This window comes from Chionomys nivalis, chromosome 8, assembly GCF_950005125.1.
Source record: "Chionomys nivalis chromosome 8, mChiNiv1.1, whole genome shotgun sequence".
Lineage (NCBI taxonomy): Eukaryota > Metazoa > Chordata > Mammalia > Rodentia > Cricetidae > Chionomys > Chionomys nivalis.
Genome location: NC_080093.1, coordinates 35,042,603 through 35,059,808, shown reverse-complemented (window position 1 = coordinate 35,059,808; position 17,206 = coordinate 35,042,603). Strand labels below are relative to the sequence as shown.

At 41.4% G+C, this 17,206-nt stretch overlaps 1 protein-coding gene across 2 annotated transcripts in view; it reads right to left on the bottom strand.

Annotated features, from left to right (window-relative positions):
• The window catches only part of Mamdc2 (MAM domain containing 2), a 137,284-nt gene that overhangs the window by 5,526 nt on the left and 114,552 nt on the right, over nucleotides 1-17,206 (bottom strand). The gene's annotated exons all lie outside the window — the stretch shown is intronic.

The following is a 17,206-nucleotide window of genomic DNA, read 5'->3' as shown; positions in this document are numbered from 1 at the left end:
CCAGCATCCACAGCTGTGATGAACAAAGATATGATGTTTATAAACTGTCACGCAGCCCAGCAGCCCCAAAGCATGGCAGGCCACCCCCCATCTATTCCGGCTCCAGCAGTTGCCGAGGCCTTGAACCGGAAAGTTGGACAGCCTTCTCCCTCTCCTTTCTTTCCAAACTGGCAGGAAGTCCTGGTGACCTTACCATCAAAGTAAACGCAGAGCCCTGTTCCACTCTCTCGACTGCTAGTGTCCTGCTCCAATCATGTTACCTTGAACCAATGCGACAGATTCCTGGCTCATGTATTTGTCCTCACCTTATCCCCTGTAGTCTGTCTAACTTCAGCAGTATCTGCAGCAGTCTTTCTAAATGCTTCGTGTGTGTGTTCATTGGATATCAATGGGAGCCTGTGTCTGCCACCATGCCTGTGTGAAGGTCAGAGAACAACATTGGATGTTGGTCCCTGCCTTCCATCTTGTTTGAGATAGGGTGGACTTGCCCTTTTCTGTAGTATGTGCCAGGTTATCAGTCCAGTGAGCATCTAGGGATCCTCCTGTCTCTGCCTCTCCCTATAGAAGCATTGGGATTACAGACACTGATTCTGCTGCGCCCATGGGTTATAGAGACCCAAACTCAGGCCCTCATGATTTCACAAGTGCTTTTGCCTACTGGGTATCTTTCCAAACCCTAAAAGCTAAATTGTACCATGGCTTTGTTCAAAGTTTCCGTTAGTTCAGTTTAGAGTCTAGGCTGGCAGCGTCAGGATTGCTTCAGGGCCCTGAACAACCTGCCTCCCTCCCATCACCTCCCTTTCGCTATTGTCCTTCTTATCCCTCATTAAGTGGACTCTAATGTTCCTGGATGTCACCTCAGGCTTGCATATGCTAACCCTGGCTCTTCCGGAGTTTTTCTCCGGTCTCACTCTTTCCTGGTTTAAGTGTCTGCTTGGACGCTACCTTTTCTATTGGGCCTATTCTGATTTCACTGTTTCAAGTTGTCATCTCCCCATCTCAGCTGCTCCGGCAACGCTCCTCATCCCTTATACCTTCATTTATTATGCTTTTGTGACATTTAATGGCCTTTTAATGGGCCATCTAATTCTTTTCTCTTTAATCTTTGTTTCCTTCTTCTCTAATGCACAGCTTCCTTGTTTAGTTCAGGACCACATCCCCAGTTCCTAGAGCAGTGCTCTAGGCATGGTAGATGTTCATAAGTATCTGTGAACGGATGGATGAACATATTTTCTTTCCTAGCACCAAGCCACAAACAAGTCCGATCGTTTCTAGAACACATGGCTCCACCCAGTTCACGATGAAAGGATGAAGTTCTCGGCAATGAGAAAGGCATCTGGACTCGGATGCTGTAAGGCAAAGCTACTACAAACCTAAGATGAGCTAAAATCACAGTCACAGTAAAACAAATGTTCCCAGACAAGCTTCAAGTCATCTGAGGTATTTTTAGAAATGAACATGCATAAAGCTGGGAGTAGTGGTTTCTGCCTCTGATTTCAGCTCTTTGGAGGGAGAGGCAGAAAACACTGAAGTTCAAGGTCTTACTTGGCTACATAGTGAGTTTGAGTCCAGCCTGGACTACTTGAGACCTTGACACACATTCACACACACACACACACACACACACACACACACAAATGTTTATGCTTTGCTTTGGAATTCTCCAAGGCCACTTGCAATCCCACGTGACAGACCCTTGCTAGAGATGAGGCTCTAGGAGGAAAGACATTGTCCTGGAAATATTCTTTCACCGAGCAAGTGCAAATGAAAGACTAGGAGGGGCGGAGAGATAAAATAGGAAGCAATGAATTCATCGTGAGTGACAGGTGAACTAGGGCTGTCTTTCACTTAGTGATAATAATTCTCAGCCATGGCCAGTCTGAGGTCCTATAAGATTAACAAACTCTCAGTGACTCCCCGAGTATTGGCGAAGACAATAGTTTCCTCAACGTTGAAAGGGGAAGTATCACTCCATGCCAGGCTCTTGCCAGCAGGTCAGGTGGGCTCCAACTCAACCAGGGCTGCCTGTGCAGCCTCCTACACCCATATCCCCTTGCTTTGGACTACACACTCCTATCCTTGCCACCGCCACAGCCTGCTCTGTTTTCTGCTCCCGAGACACCGAGTCTTGGGAGTCAGGTGAAAGCTCTTAGTTAAGTCTACCAGTCCCAGAGAGCTTTGGGCTAAGTGCTGAAGAATATAAAAGGAAATCCACACTGCTTGACCCACGTGGTTGGGCTCCTTTTGGAAGAACAGTCCTGCGTGGATGGAGAGTGACTTCCTAGGACACTAACTTCAGTCTGTCTTTCTTCAGTATTCTCAGCCTTTGCAAATCATTTCGGGATATAATCTGTATTTGTTTGTTTTTTTGTTTTGTTTTGTTTTTTGAGACAGGGTTTCTCTGTGGTTTTGGAGCCTGTCCTGGAACTAGCTCTTGTAGACCAGGCTGGTCTCGAACTCACAGAGATCTGCCTGCCTCTGCCTCCCGAGTGCTGGGATTAAAGGCGTGCGCCACCACCGCCCGGCGGGATATAATCTGTATTAAGGACACATGTGTAGGGAAATACCGACTTAAAGGAATCTCAATCAACTTCTATTCCTAAATAATGAGTTTAACATCTTTGCTAGCTGATCAGAACTCCCATCCCCATGTATGAACTGGTTGTTCCTCTTGATTACAAATACTTCTCCCTTCTTGACTTGCACACGATCCTTCCTTTTCCTGAAACTACCGGAGAACGTCACAGAGGCCCGTCTGCCTCACACGTGGTTGGAGAGCAGAGCAAGGCCAAGTGCGCTTGTCCGCATTCCAGCTTCAAGCGCTGTCTCAGCAGCCAACGCCTGGGGTAGAACAGGATGTGGCAGAACCGATGCTTGAGGCTCAGCTCGTGGGGTCCTGCACATGAATGATGGTTGCTGGCGGTGGTGGGGCTAAAGTACTTTCTGTGGGCTGCCGTCCGACATCCAGGATGCAGGAGTTCCGTGGATCTCCGGGTCGCTCAGGGCCCCATCTGTTGTTTGTGAGTCAACTGTGATGCCCCGAGAAGCAGAGGCTCACACTGTACTCATAATCTTTAACGGGTAGACAGCTGCTCCTCTAGGCTCTTGGCTGTCTTTTAAAGGGTTGGGAAGGGGCTTTGGCAGCCTGTGTGATGAGGCCCCATGGAAGGAGCGGCAAGCTGTTTTCATTGCTCTGAAAGAGCATTCCTAACCATCGGGGAGGCAGCAAAGCTTTGGGGAAAACAATTGGTAAATTACAAGGTGTCCTTATAAAATCACTCCATTATGATTATTGGTTAGTCCTTCGGTAATCTTTACACACACAGTACAGTCCAGCTACTCTCTCCCAACCCTTCCTTATCTCTCTTCTGCCTGTTTATACCGTCCTCTCACCCCTGACTCCCTACCCGTCCCTTTCCCAGATGTTGTTGCATCACCCATTTCCTTCAGTCATGTTAAAAAGCCTTTCAAATCTGGATCAATGAACCCAAAATTATACAATGGAAAAAAGAAAGCTTCTTCAGCAAATGTGGCTGACAAAACTGGATGGTAGCATGTAGAAGAAAACAAATAGATTAATTTCTTTTGCCATGCATAAAATTCACGTTCGAGTGGATCAAAGACTTCAACATAAATCGAGTTACACTGAAGTGGATAAAAGAGAAAGTGGGAAAGAGCCCTGAACACATTGTCACAAGAGACCACTTCCTGAACAAAACACTAGCAGCCCAGATACCGAGATCAACAATAAATGGGACCCTCTGGAACTGAAAAGCTTTCATGAGGCAATGGACACTGTAAATAAGACAAAATGGCAGCTCACAGAATGGGAAAAGATCTTCCCCAACCCCACATCTGACAGAGGACTGATATTCACAATATATAAAGTACTCAAGAAACTATACATCAAACTACCAAATAATCCCATTAAGATGGGGTACAGATCTAAACAGGGAATTCTCAACAGAAGCATCTCAAATGGCTGAGAGACACTTAAGGAACTGTTCAATATCTTTAGCTATAATGGAAATGCAAATCAAAACAACTCCAAGAGACCGTATTACACCTGTCAGAATGGCTAAAATCAAAATGGCTAATGACAGCTTATGCTGGAGAGGATGTGGGAACACTCCTCCATTGCTGGTGGGAGTGCAAATTTGTACAGTCACTTTGGAAATCAATACAGAGGTTTCTCAGAAAATTAAGAAACAATCTACCTCAAGACCCAGCAATACCACTCTTGGGCATATACCCAAAGGATACTTAATCATTCCATAAGGACTTTTGTTCAACTATGTTCATAGCAGCAGCATTCATGCTAGCCAGAACCTGGAAACAACCTAGATGCCCCTCAACTGAAGAATGGATGAAGAAAGTGTGGTACATTTGCACAATGGAGTATGACTCAGCTGTTAAAAACAATGACATCGTGTACAATTGCGCACACATGTGCGCACACATACACATGCCCATACTCCCGCCAGACGAGAAGTTTAAGGTCATGTGGCTACTAAGATCTTGCATCAGCAAACAGTACAGAAGAAACAAAGAAACCAAACCCAAACAACATTTCAAATACATTGTTTTCATTTAAGAGCATATTTCCATAACTATTCTTTGGTATGTCTTCTTAGACATGAAGAAGACACCTACTTTTACTTATTACTTATGTTGGAAGAGAATTTAATTTCCAGAACAAACATCAAAGAGCATTTTGAAAGAGAATGACGGTGTCTCTGTTTGGAGGTGTCAAGGCAGTGGATGGAGCTGCTTTCTCTGGGAGGAGGAGGGATGGGGTGAAAAACTTGTGGCAGGGCCACCTATCAGGAGACTCAGTGGCCGGAAGTTGAGGTGGGGTGGGTGGGGGAGAAATTTCTCATAAATGGAATAGTTATCTGTTGGTTTATTTATTCATTATCATAAAATCCCTATTAAAAAATCCTTCTAAAACAAAAGCTCACAAAGAATTCTGACAGCCGGGCATCATAGAAATGGCAAAAAAAAACCCCTGGCAAGTTTGTTATGACTTTGCTGTCTCATAAATAGGAAGCACAGTGGCATCTGTGTTAGGAAACTTTTGGTTCTGTAGGACAGAGTGACTCACACAGATGGTGCAGAAACCAGAGAGCTAAAGCTAAACACTGCAACGTCCATGCCACCTTGATGCCAGTCACCTCATCTGTCACAGAATGCTGTCTTTCTTTTAACAGCAGTGAAATGGTGGGGCTAGAATGTTCTGGAGGGTGTCTTTGTTGCTATTTTAGTGCAATGATTCATTGGTAAGTATTCCCCACTTTTTCATCATACATATTTTGTCTTCATTATACTTTTTGTCTACATATGCTACTTGCATTTAATATTTTCCTTTTAATAGTCTATTTGCAATAGTTTTAATAGTTTTATTACTTATAGATGTTTATTCAAATAAACTTCATGCTAGCATAAAACAGAAAACAAGCTAAAAGTCTATGAAATAACAGTTCTGGCATGCTGGTTATGGATTTTTCATTTGCATGGGTATTATTGGCAAACCTAAAAGTAGCCATACTCTTATCACTTGACGTACTGGAGGTAGATAGAATGTGATTAAGGGGGATTTTGGTTTAGTGACTCTACCAAGTCTTTTGCTTTCTACCAAGGAAGTTTATTAGTGGTCACAGGCAATGGCTTTCTACTTTATAGAGGCACACATGGCATTAAATAGGGAGTATAGGAAAGTATTACAGAGCCAGACATCAGATTCAATGAAAGATTCATGAATTGTAGAAATAATGATACCACATGTTTCAGTGACTTTTAAATAAATTATCAGTTAATTACCACAGCAACCTTAAGAGACTAGCAGGGTATTAACTGTTATTGCTATTATTATTGTATTTATATAAAATATAATAACAATTATTATATATGAGGAAACTCAGACTCAGAGGCCATGGAATCATATCCCAGGCTCTGCAGCCAGCAAAGAGGAGATGCAGTTCACTGATGGATGCTTTACCTTTCTACTAGACTATACCACGCTAACCTCAGGATATTGAAAGTTTTTTTTTTTTTTTTTTGCATTGTCGTTTAGGAAGGCAGAAACTGTATCTTCTTTAGAACTGTTATATATAAGATATATTGATCCTGACAGGCACAAAATTACCTGGCATATTTATAGTTTTCTTTTCGTTTTCCTTTTTTTTTTTTTGGCGCTTCTTTTTTAGGTAATAAATTTAAGTTGACTTACCATTTAATATAGTTATCTATAAACCAGTTTTGATGCCTGTCTCCTTTCTTCTGTTTCTCAGTATATGCTCTTCCAGGCTTTAAGGATGGGAAGTGAAAAGGTAGAATGCATTCTACAGATAGAGGCATGGCCTATAAAAGTTCCAGAGTGCATTATGTTCATTTAAAAAGGACCCTGTGGTCATTATCCATGATAGGCATCAAGGAAAAGCACACTGTGCTACTGGTCCCACATCTCAGTGGAGCACGTTCCAATGTATAAAATAGGAAGTACCCCCTTTTAAAGTTGCTCCTACCATTATCTTCTTATATATATATTTGAAAGGGAGCCATAGAAATGCTGTAAGTCACCCATGCAGGTACTAGCTCTCTTTTTTGATGAAATTCATCATTGTTTGCAGTGTGTACTTAGTAACAGGAGAGCTTATTGTTGTTACCTAAGCAACAGCAGATAATTATTATAATTTCACTAAATAGGTTGCCATACTATTTAATGCATATGTTGTTTTAGCTGATCTATAATAGGCTGCATACCCCCATCACCCTAAAAATCTATGAACTGCTATTAACTTGTTGAGTCAATGAAAAATTTCAAAATATATTATTTCAGGATATATTTGCCATTAAAGAAAATTTTCAGTGTTATCTAAGCAAAAATTATACTGACTATACGAGTCACTTTAAATAGCATAATACAGTTTTCTAAGTTTCTTCTTTGACAAGGGAATAAAAAGAAGACATTTACAGCACTTTAATACTCAGAGTTTGCAAAGAATGACCCAACTTTAGCTCCTAAATCTTTCCCTAGGCCTACCCTTTCCTCACAAATCCTACCTTATAAGAGGCTTTCTAAGTCAGGAGCCCTCCACCCCAACATATAATCAAAGAACTGTGTGATTATTTCCTTCATCTGCCGCCATGTCAGAGCCTTGGGCTGCCTTTACCTGGTAGTCAGTTCATCCAGAATCCTTTCTACACACGATGCTTCTTCCTGCTAATTTTCCATGTCCTGGTCTCATGCTGTCCCTTGTTTCTCTAGTCCTCCTTGGCCGTACTGCATTCAGGTTGAGCCCAGTCTTTCCCCACCACTGAAAAATCGCACTCGCTGGTTCCATGATGGTTGGGAGTAAAGTCTGCCCTACTGGGCTTTAACAAGTACAGCTGGGATATTTTTCTTAACATAATGTCCCTGGTATTTATTGCTCCTGATGGGGGGTTATGAAAGGAAAGACACAAACAGTGACATCTGCTGTTGGGCAGTTTACAGCCAGAGTTTGTGTAAATTTTAGTAACCATTGCCAAAGAATGGGACTCTATGCAATATTATCTCAGCTACAATAAGTTCCTTGGAAAAAGAGGCAGAAACACCAACAAATGCTTATCAACATAAGAGGGCAGAAATACAGTATTACATTCTATCTTTTGATCAGGGGGGATTTATGGGTAAGATGATAGATAAGACATTCATCCCAGAGGATCCAATGTCCTGTATTCTACCCTTTGTGAACATTACACACACATGATGCTCAGACATACATGCATTACATGAAGGTAAAACATTTATGCATGTAAAAAGAAATAAATTTACTTTTTAGAAAAGTAGTTTACAATTCAGTGTAATCCACATTAAAATTCGGATTATATTATTCACAGAAATGGAAAAACAATCTCAAAATTCATATATAAGCACTAAAGAGCCCAGATATTCAAAACATTCCCGAGCAAATAAACACCTCCACATGTTCTTGGTAGCACACACACATTTGTGTACATACACAATTGTTTCTACTAGTAACATTAAATTAAACATTTTGAACCATGTTTACTTTTCTTCATGGTATTATGCCCATGATTTGATCCCCTAAAAGAAATTAAGAGAAGAAAATACAAAGTGTAAAATACACATAAACAAACACACATATAAATTAATAAAAGTTCAAACTAGAATGACCATTTGGCCCAGCCCAGCTACACCATTTCTGGGGCACACAGTCCATGGACTCCACATCATATTGCTGAGTTTTTTGTCCAGCCACGCTCATTGCCTCCCTACTCATAAGAGCTATGACATGGAACCAGCCTGGCTGTTCATCGATTGAATAGATAATGAAATGTAATACATTTACACGATGGAATTTTAGTTGTAAAGAAAGATGCAGTTACTAAATGTAGAGAAAAATGGGTGGAACTGGTGAGGTACCTCATGCTCAGAAAAACAAACGCTGCGTGTTCTCTCTCACACATGGAGCCTAGCTTCAAATTTTTATGTTTCGTGTGTTTAATTTGGGGTTTCTTGAGAGATCAAAAAGCTAAAAAGAGCATATGTGAGAGGGGAGGGGAAAAAGCCCCTAACGCAAGTAGGGAATAGTAGCACATATATGATGGCTGACTGTCATCGTGCTGAAAGGCTCTATATGCAGGCTGCAGGGGGAGAGAATTCATCAGTAGACTTACCCAAAGGTGGATCCTGCATACTGCACTACTAACCTGCCAGGCAAGGTGTACCTACTTGTGCAACAGTGGCATGGCTCTTAAGAGGGCAAGCAATTGCTTTCCCATTAGATTTGAAGCCTGCTCCCTATGAGGGGTTTCATGCCTGGTATTGGGGAGGTCCTATGTCCTAAGGGAGAACTTATTATTGTTGTTTTGTAAATATAAATGCTGTCAAACTGCTTTCTACACATTTGTGTTTATACCCATAAATTAGTGCTACTCTCAAACTTGATCAGAAAAACTTACTTTTTTATAAAAACTTATAAATCCGTAGCCAATGGCTCAGGCTTATTATTAGCTAGTTCTTACAAGAAAAGCTTATTTTTGTATTGGACAGTGGTTAATGTAGAGATTCACAGTTGATCCAAATGCTGAGAATAAGTAACTGTTGAACGTTAATCTCCAAATGGGTCATCTAAAGCAACCTCCTAAGACTCAGGGCACATGATGGGCAAGGCAGAATGAATGTAAGAACTCAAGGATATGGAGGGGTGCTGTGAAATGCTGTCATCTAGTCATGACATGACCACTGCACTCATAAACTTACATCATCTATGGTTATTTGCACAAGACCTGCATAAGAGCAAGCCAATCAACATTCTGGCATGGATAGGAGAGGTTCATGATATTCCATTCCTAATTGAGAAGCTATTGACAATTGATGGTTAGTGGGAGAATGGAGCCATTTTTCTTGGAGGGTGTGGCCATGAATTGGCCCATGCACTGCTACATGGCCTCACATCATGCAAATGCAGACTCAATGTGTCATTTCTTAAAATAAAAAGAAGAAAAACAAAGAGGACATGAAGATGGGAAGGGGAGGCCTTAGGGGAAGAGTCTGGGAACAGTAAGAAAGGGGATTTGGGTTGGATATGATCAAGATACATTATATACATGTTTGGAGTTGTATATAATGCAAATAATAAATACAAATATTTTAAAATTATAATTGGTTGGCTTGTAGTCTAGAACAGAGCAATGCGCCTAACTTCTGAGCAAAACAATCTGTTGTAAACAAATGATGTTACGGAAGGAGCCTGATATCAGAACTGCCTCTTCTGGCTCTACTGTATGACTGGCACTGCTTATACTATGCCTAGAGGAAACTTAGGACAGACAAACAGAAAAAGAATATTCAGGGTCTTGAAGGACTAATGACTTAAAAGCTTCAGGTGGCTGAGAAACTCTGAGAGGCAAGTTGCAGGCTCATGACAGCTTCAGTAGTTAGGAGCCTGCAAGCTTGAAGGTCAGCATTGCAACCTCTGTTTGCAATTTGAGACTGCAAGGGAACAGATTCACAGATGTAATCTTCTACTGGAAAGGTTCTTTTTTTTCTGTTCTATAAAACCTCCAGGGCCTTTGCATCTTTGTGCACCGTTTTAACTCCTGCTACTCTTCGTTGTTCTGATTAAAGAACAATCCGCTTCTGTTGACCGTAGCTCTCCTTTTTCTTTTATTTTCAAATCGCCTTGATCAGTCCTGATCTAACAGGAATGGCACTGTTTCAGAGTTATCAGAGAATGTTACAAACTGCAAGGCATTGAGGAACCAACAGATTCCAGAGAAAATAGAAGGTCCACAGAATGAGCTCAAGACTCACGGAGCTGCTTCTCCCTTTACGCATTGTGTCAGAGATACCCAACAGACTCACCGATGTGAGCAGAAGGTAATTAGTGTTCAAAGTTGCTCAAGCAGCTGAGGTTGGGAGGGCCACATTTTATGAGGAAAAAGGGATAGAAAAGAGAACATGTTGCTTGGCAATCTTCTCTTGAGGCATTTACCAAATTCTTAACTTGAAGAGACCAAGAGACAGATAGTTAAATGCAAAACAAAGTAAGGTTTCCTGCCGTCTCACCAGCTAGAGATAAAGTTTAAGTTCAGTACATACTAGAGAGGATAATTCCTAAATAAACTTCAGACTCCTTTCTTGGAAAATATGCCTGGGCTGTAGGCAGAACCAGATGGGTGCCCAGGAAAGCAGAGCCACAGACACCTCACTTCACCTCAGTTCTATCCTCTGAGAGGAAAACATCACAGAAGTGTTCTGTGGGTTTTCATTTACAACGGTAAGATTTCAGTTAAATTTATCATAGATATTAAGGTGTGTCTGTGTGTGTGAGTGTGTGTGTATGTGTGTGTATACAGAAAAACTCCACTTAGGTAATTAGGCAGCCCATACATGGACTTAGCATATGTAGTTTAATGGTTTGAGTATATAATCACAAGTTTGAAGGGTTGGGGTAGAGTGTAATAATGTGTCTCTTGCCATGTATGTACAGGGCCCTGAGTGATTCTTAACACTACAAAAGTCATGCACACGTTTATATGTGTACATAAATATGTGGAAGCATTCAAGAAAATGGAAAGATATAGAATTTCACTAACAAACTTGAATTGATTAAAAGGCAAGCAGGTGGTGAGAAGGGTTCCAAAGATGCAGAATAAAGACCTCCAAAGATCTAAAAATCACCTTCAAAGCAAAAAGAACTCTGGCAAAGGCAAAATGGTCAAAACTAACTTTATCAGTATTCTGGCAATTAACCAATGGCCCTAACAGCTCAAGAATGCTAGTTCAAGAGAAATGCTTGACTTTTGCTAAGAACAGTGACCTTTTTTACTCAGCCTCGTCCCAGATGCACCTCTGCCGTGGCAGAACGGTAAAGTAAGAGCTTCATGATTAAGGCACTTGGAAGGACAGGGTGGGCACAGACACTGAGTCAGAATGGGCGGGCTACTTCCCAAACACTCCATTCCTGGGAAATTGACATTATTTGACAGATTCAGCAGCTAAATTGAAGAGCTTCATTCACAGGGCTTGTCTTTATTTAACCTGAGATGATGTATTGATTCTGACAGACACACAGCAGCTTGACATATTTATATTGTGGCTTTTCTGAGCCTTTCTTTGTCAATACAGACATGTATTGACTGGCCGTCTAATGCAACTGCCTATAAAGCAGGCTTGCATCTCACCTCCCTCCCACCCATCTTTCTTTTTTCCTCTTTTTTTCAAGTTCTGCCAACTGTAAACTGACAGGCTTCACACAGGGAAAGTTAAAAGGCAGGACTGATTCAGAAGCACCTTGATAGATGCTTTATCTTGGGCCCAAGGCAAATACCAGTGGCTTTTGGTCTTTAATATTGAGGTGCCTTCAGTCACTCTTAGCTTAATCCTCTGCAGAATTTCTCCACACCCATGTGAATGGGGCAGGAGTGGGAAGGCCGTGCTAAATGGGCAGTGAGAGTGGGAGTCTATGAAAATGTACTTTTCTTATTTACTCTCTAGTTGATGGCCATGAGGCATAATTCAAAACGGCTTATTAGATGTCCCCACTATCTCAATCAATTGGACAAAGGAGTGGCCAAGTTATGGATAAATCACTGTTGTATGGGTGGATATTTCCTTGTTATATGGCCTTGTTCCCCATTCCTGCTGTGGAGACTCATAGCTTCAAGTGTACCACCTCCGTATAAGGTCACATTTGAGGCTCTACTTTCATGGGACTCTTGGTTGACAGAATCCTATGGTCAGTATTGTAACTTAGAGTTCCTGAAAGCTGTCTTGCTACTTAAATGGCTGCGTGTCTCATGCTTGCTCTTTCTTCATCCTGACATGCGTTCATATTCCTTACTATTCCTGAGCTACTCTGGTTCATCCTCCAATAGACTGCTAAGGAGAGTTGCTGCCTGACACTGTCCCACCATCTCTTGAACTTGACCCTTATAGCTTTACTTGTAGCTTCGAGTCATTGGGATGGTGTTTGGTATGTCATGGGTATTGAGTGCTCAGAAGGTATGGAATGAATCAAGTGGGGACCCTGGATTGTGGGATATTAATGGTAACTCATTTTTAAGATAGTTGATTCTTATATGTATGTAACTTCTGAGGCTGGTAGCTTGAATAAGTAGTTATTTGGGGGGTTAGTGAGATGGCTGAGAGGAGAAAGGTGTTTTCCCCAAGCCTGGTGGCCTGAGTTCAGTCTCTGGAATTCACACGGTGGGTGGAGAACAAACTCCTGAAAGCCCTCTGATCTCCACACTCACACTGCAGTGTGCATGCGTCATCTCTCTCCCTCCCTCCCTCCCTCCCTCCCTCCCTCCCTCCCTCCCTCCCTCCCTCCCTCCCTCCCTCCCTCCCTCTCTCGCTCTCGCTCTCGCTCTTTCTCTCTCCCCAGCTAAATAAATGTGTAGAAAACTCCGAACAGTTGTTTTAGAAGAGTCTTTGTTTATAACACTTATATAACTTATAAGTTTTGAATGGGTCACCCTTCTCTCTTGTAGATCCGAGAGTGCCTATATCAGCCTTATTTAGCCCATACTATTAACAGCAGGGGGACAAGAAAGCTACTTTACCACGTATGAGGGTAGACAACAGGAATATGGGGTGTGCTCCTGGAGTTGCACCCATAATATCAAAATATAGACACTAGAAATAGGTCGGGAACCCTGTAGATTATTTCGGATGGCGGCATGCATTATGAGTCATGTGTGATGTGGCAGTTTCTGAGAGATTCCAGTAAGGCAATGTGGAAAGAATATTGTCACTAGAACCAAACAAACCTGAAACCCAGTCCCTGCGTCCCCAGTTACTACTATTTAGCTCTGAAATGGCACTTAGCTTCTCCAAGCCTTCATTTCCCTATCTGAAAAATGGGACTTTTTACTTGCTCAGCAGATTATAGAAAGAGTATAAAGATTCTAGGTACAGAGCCCACTCAGGATAAATGTTCAACAAATAATCCCTAGCTTTACAGTGAAAGGTTATTAAAGTAATTGGCAGCCCTAACCAAATGCTATGTATCTATAGGTACCTTGGGCATAGTATTTGTTTTCTTACTTGCATTGTTATGCATGGGAATAAAAAAGATAGATTCCAAAATTATTTTATTAGTTAAAAATCTGAAAGGCATCTTGAGAATCTTTTGGAATTTAATATTGAAGCAGGTGAAATAATTTATTTTTAAAATCAGCATTCTCTACACTGTGCCCCAGAGACTTTCATTTAATAGAGCTAGTATTCATTCAAAATAAATATGGAGTTCACTAAGAAACATTTGCATTCATTCTTTTGCTGTGACGTTTTACCCTAGCCAGCTGAAACATTCTTCTGAGTTTCCAAAGAGACAAAGAAAATACAACCACACCATCTTCAAACAAAACCATTCCAAGTTAATTAACATATGCCCCCATAGTTCAGTAATGATGTCAGTAAAGGATTAGAACTTTGCATTACTTAATATACATTACACATGTTATTGATAGATTTTCATACTTTTGAATGTGCAAGGAGGAGGTAGGACATGTTCTTTGAGTCAAACAAGCCTAGACTGTAGCATAAAGAGGAGCAGGAGCAGGCCTGGGCTGTCACTCATTTAACTTGAAAGAATTGTCCTTCTCCTTTGATACTCAGCCCATGACACTGAGTCCTGGGAGGGAGTCTGCCATGGGTTAACCTGCATTTCTCCAAAACACATATGATGAAGACCTAGCTCCAGTATATCAGAGTGCGGCTATATTTAGAGACTGAGCTTTTAAAGATGTAACTGAGTTAAAAGAGGCTTGTTGGGGTAGATACTGATTCATTACAAGCGCCATAAGAAAAAGAGACATCAGGAGTGTGTTGGCACAGAGGGAAGACCATATGTGGACATAAGAAGAAGATGGCCATTTGCAAGCCAGAGAGGACAGAAGATAGCAACTGTGAGAAACCTTGATCTTGGACCACTCCTTGAAATTATGTAAATGAGTAGGTAGTTGTAGATATTCTTGTTTTCTTGATGTCAAAGCTGGAAATTTAAGTTGCTTTCTTAAGGCCATACTCAATGACTATAATCTGTTGGGTTTTCCCAACTCCAAAATCCATAGGTCTCTTCTACCCTTGACCCGGTTGCTTCCCTTTGCTCTGTTCAGGAGGGCCTCCTTCACTATTTACCACTTTGATTCTGCCCTGTCTTCCGTATCCAAGACATCCCATGATCTTCATTATCCAGAATACCTGCCCCCCACGAAGTCTTCCTACGTTTATTGTTGATAGCATCTTTTCATACCTCTAACTGAAGCCTTCTTTATGTCTGCATAAAAGAAATAAAAACTATCAACTTTCTCCCAGGAAAAAAACTCCCATAACAGATGAGCTAAATTGATTAGCTCTTCTCTACTGTACTGAATATTAAAAATAGTATCTTCCCACAATCTTAATTTTTCTAAAGAGGGTTTTGGTGGTTTTGTTTTTGTTTTGAGACAGAACTTGCTATATAGCCCAATGTGATCTGGATTTCATTATGTGACCCATAACCTAGCATGACCTGGATCTCATTATGTGACCCACGCTGGCCTTAAATTTGTAATACTCCTGCCTTAGTCTGCTGAGTACTGGGATTATAGGTATGCACCACCATACTAGTTATTAGAGGTCTTGCTATATAATGATCTTTCTCATGTTTCAGTAAAGGCATTCATTCATTCATGCATGCATGCATTTGTTCACTTATCCTGTAAAGATTTTTTTTTGCATAGCTTATGTAAGTCACAATACTAAGTACTATGGGAATTCAATGGTTTTATAGTACTCTATCTCGTGACATTGCTATTCAGAGCCAATAAGGTTCAGTTTGGCTGGCCATGGTGTCATAGGCCTTTAATTCTAGCACTTGTGAATCAGGAGAGAGGAAGGTGGGTCTATAGCAAGTTTCAGCCAGCCAGGGCTCCATAGTAGTGCTGTTTCTCAAAAAGCAGGGGTGGGGGGGAGATCAGTCTGGAGATTTTCATCAGCATTTTTCCTTTCTGCAAAATTCAATACTGAAAGTCCATGAGGCTGCCTTTGCTGTAGCCAGTTTCTTCTCATGATTGGATATCATGTCAGATACTGAACTAATCCAGAAAACCCAGCACAGAGAGATGGAATGAGAAGGAAGTTCCCTGATTATATAGTTTATCCCTTGCATCAGAATGTGCCTGAACTCACCTTTTCCTGTCTCAAAGTTCAGCAAAGGATTTCCTTTCCACTTATATCAGTTTGAGTTCTGTTGGTGTTTTATGCTGCCAGGGAGCTATCATATATGGCTTCTAGTTATCACTGTAACTTCCTGATGAATTTTCAGATGGAGCTTAACAGGTCTTATAACTCTTTTATAATCACTATTCAATACTGAAAGTGGATATCTGGTCTACCTTTGGCCATTGCTGCATCTCTTCACTGAGGAAATAATCTTCCCGAGCCTATGAGAAAGCAGCACACAGAAAGGGCAGCAGTAGCACTAGGTGGAACATTTTAGGTGAGAGTGCATTCGTTTTTGAGGCCAGTGGACACTCTGGGAAGACAGATGAAATCAAGGGCTCTTCAAACAAAACAAAAACTTTCAAAAAATATTTGGGTAGCTGTACAGAGGTGTGCACCTTAATTGTGGAGGAGCAATGTGCAAAGGGCTGGTTATGGAGGGCTAGGCAGAGCGGACGTAGCCAGGAATGATGTGCTGCAGATGTTCCAGTTGGCCACCATTGACATCTGTCACAGTGAGGGAACAGTCGATAGCAAAGAGAGAATTTAAAACAGCACCAAATATCTCAAAGTTCTTTTCTTTTAATTCTTTCTCTACCTGCCCTGACTTGAGGATGAAAAACAGAGAAAACAGGAGAGGAGATGAAATAAAGATTAAAGACTAGACAGCCTTCTCCTTTATCCTCCTGAGACAAGGATTCAAGGCCAAGCTCTAGAGGTCAGAAGCATTTCGACTGAATGAGAAATGCAAGTTTTTTTATTTGGACTAGACGTCTTAACATGCCTGAATTATGACTGGTCCAATACCTCACCAGAACTGAGAGTTAAGGTATTTACCAAGGAGTGAGGAGAAAAGTCTTCAGGATATAACTGAAGTGAATGATGGAAAAAAAATAAAGCCATTTGTGGTTGAGGTCTACCAAGTTGGACTAATTCAGTAGAAAGATTACATACATTGCAAGTTGACTCAGGGTATTTGGTCAGAGATTTATCTTGAGGCTGGTCATAAGGTAAGCAAAGTATGACCCAGCATATCCTCGTGACTTTTCTTTAAGGACCCTGAAACTTAGTGTCAAGGATCTCTGTGGGTTTAGATCAGGGTCAGTTTTCCTTCTTTGAACTTAAGTTGTGCTTTAACTGATATACTAAACGAAAATATCTTGCCACTGATTGTTTTTACTTACTGATAGACAGTAGTAACAGGATGATCAATCTTGAGTTTGTCCTAGGATACTTTACATACTCTGTGTTGAAATCATACTCCTTAGTTAGGCATGGTGGCGCACATCTACATCCCTGAGCTCTCAGGAGGCTGAGGCGGGAAGATCCTGAGTTCCAGGCCAGCTTGAATAAGACCTTGTCTGCGGGGTTGAGTGGGGGAGATAGATAATGTGCACCTGATCATCTGTACCTACAGCTGTCTGCTCCCTCTGCTTTCTCCCAAGAACACAGCAAATCAGAATTCACAGATGAATGGAGCTGAACTTA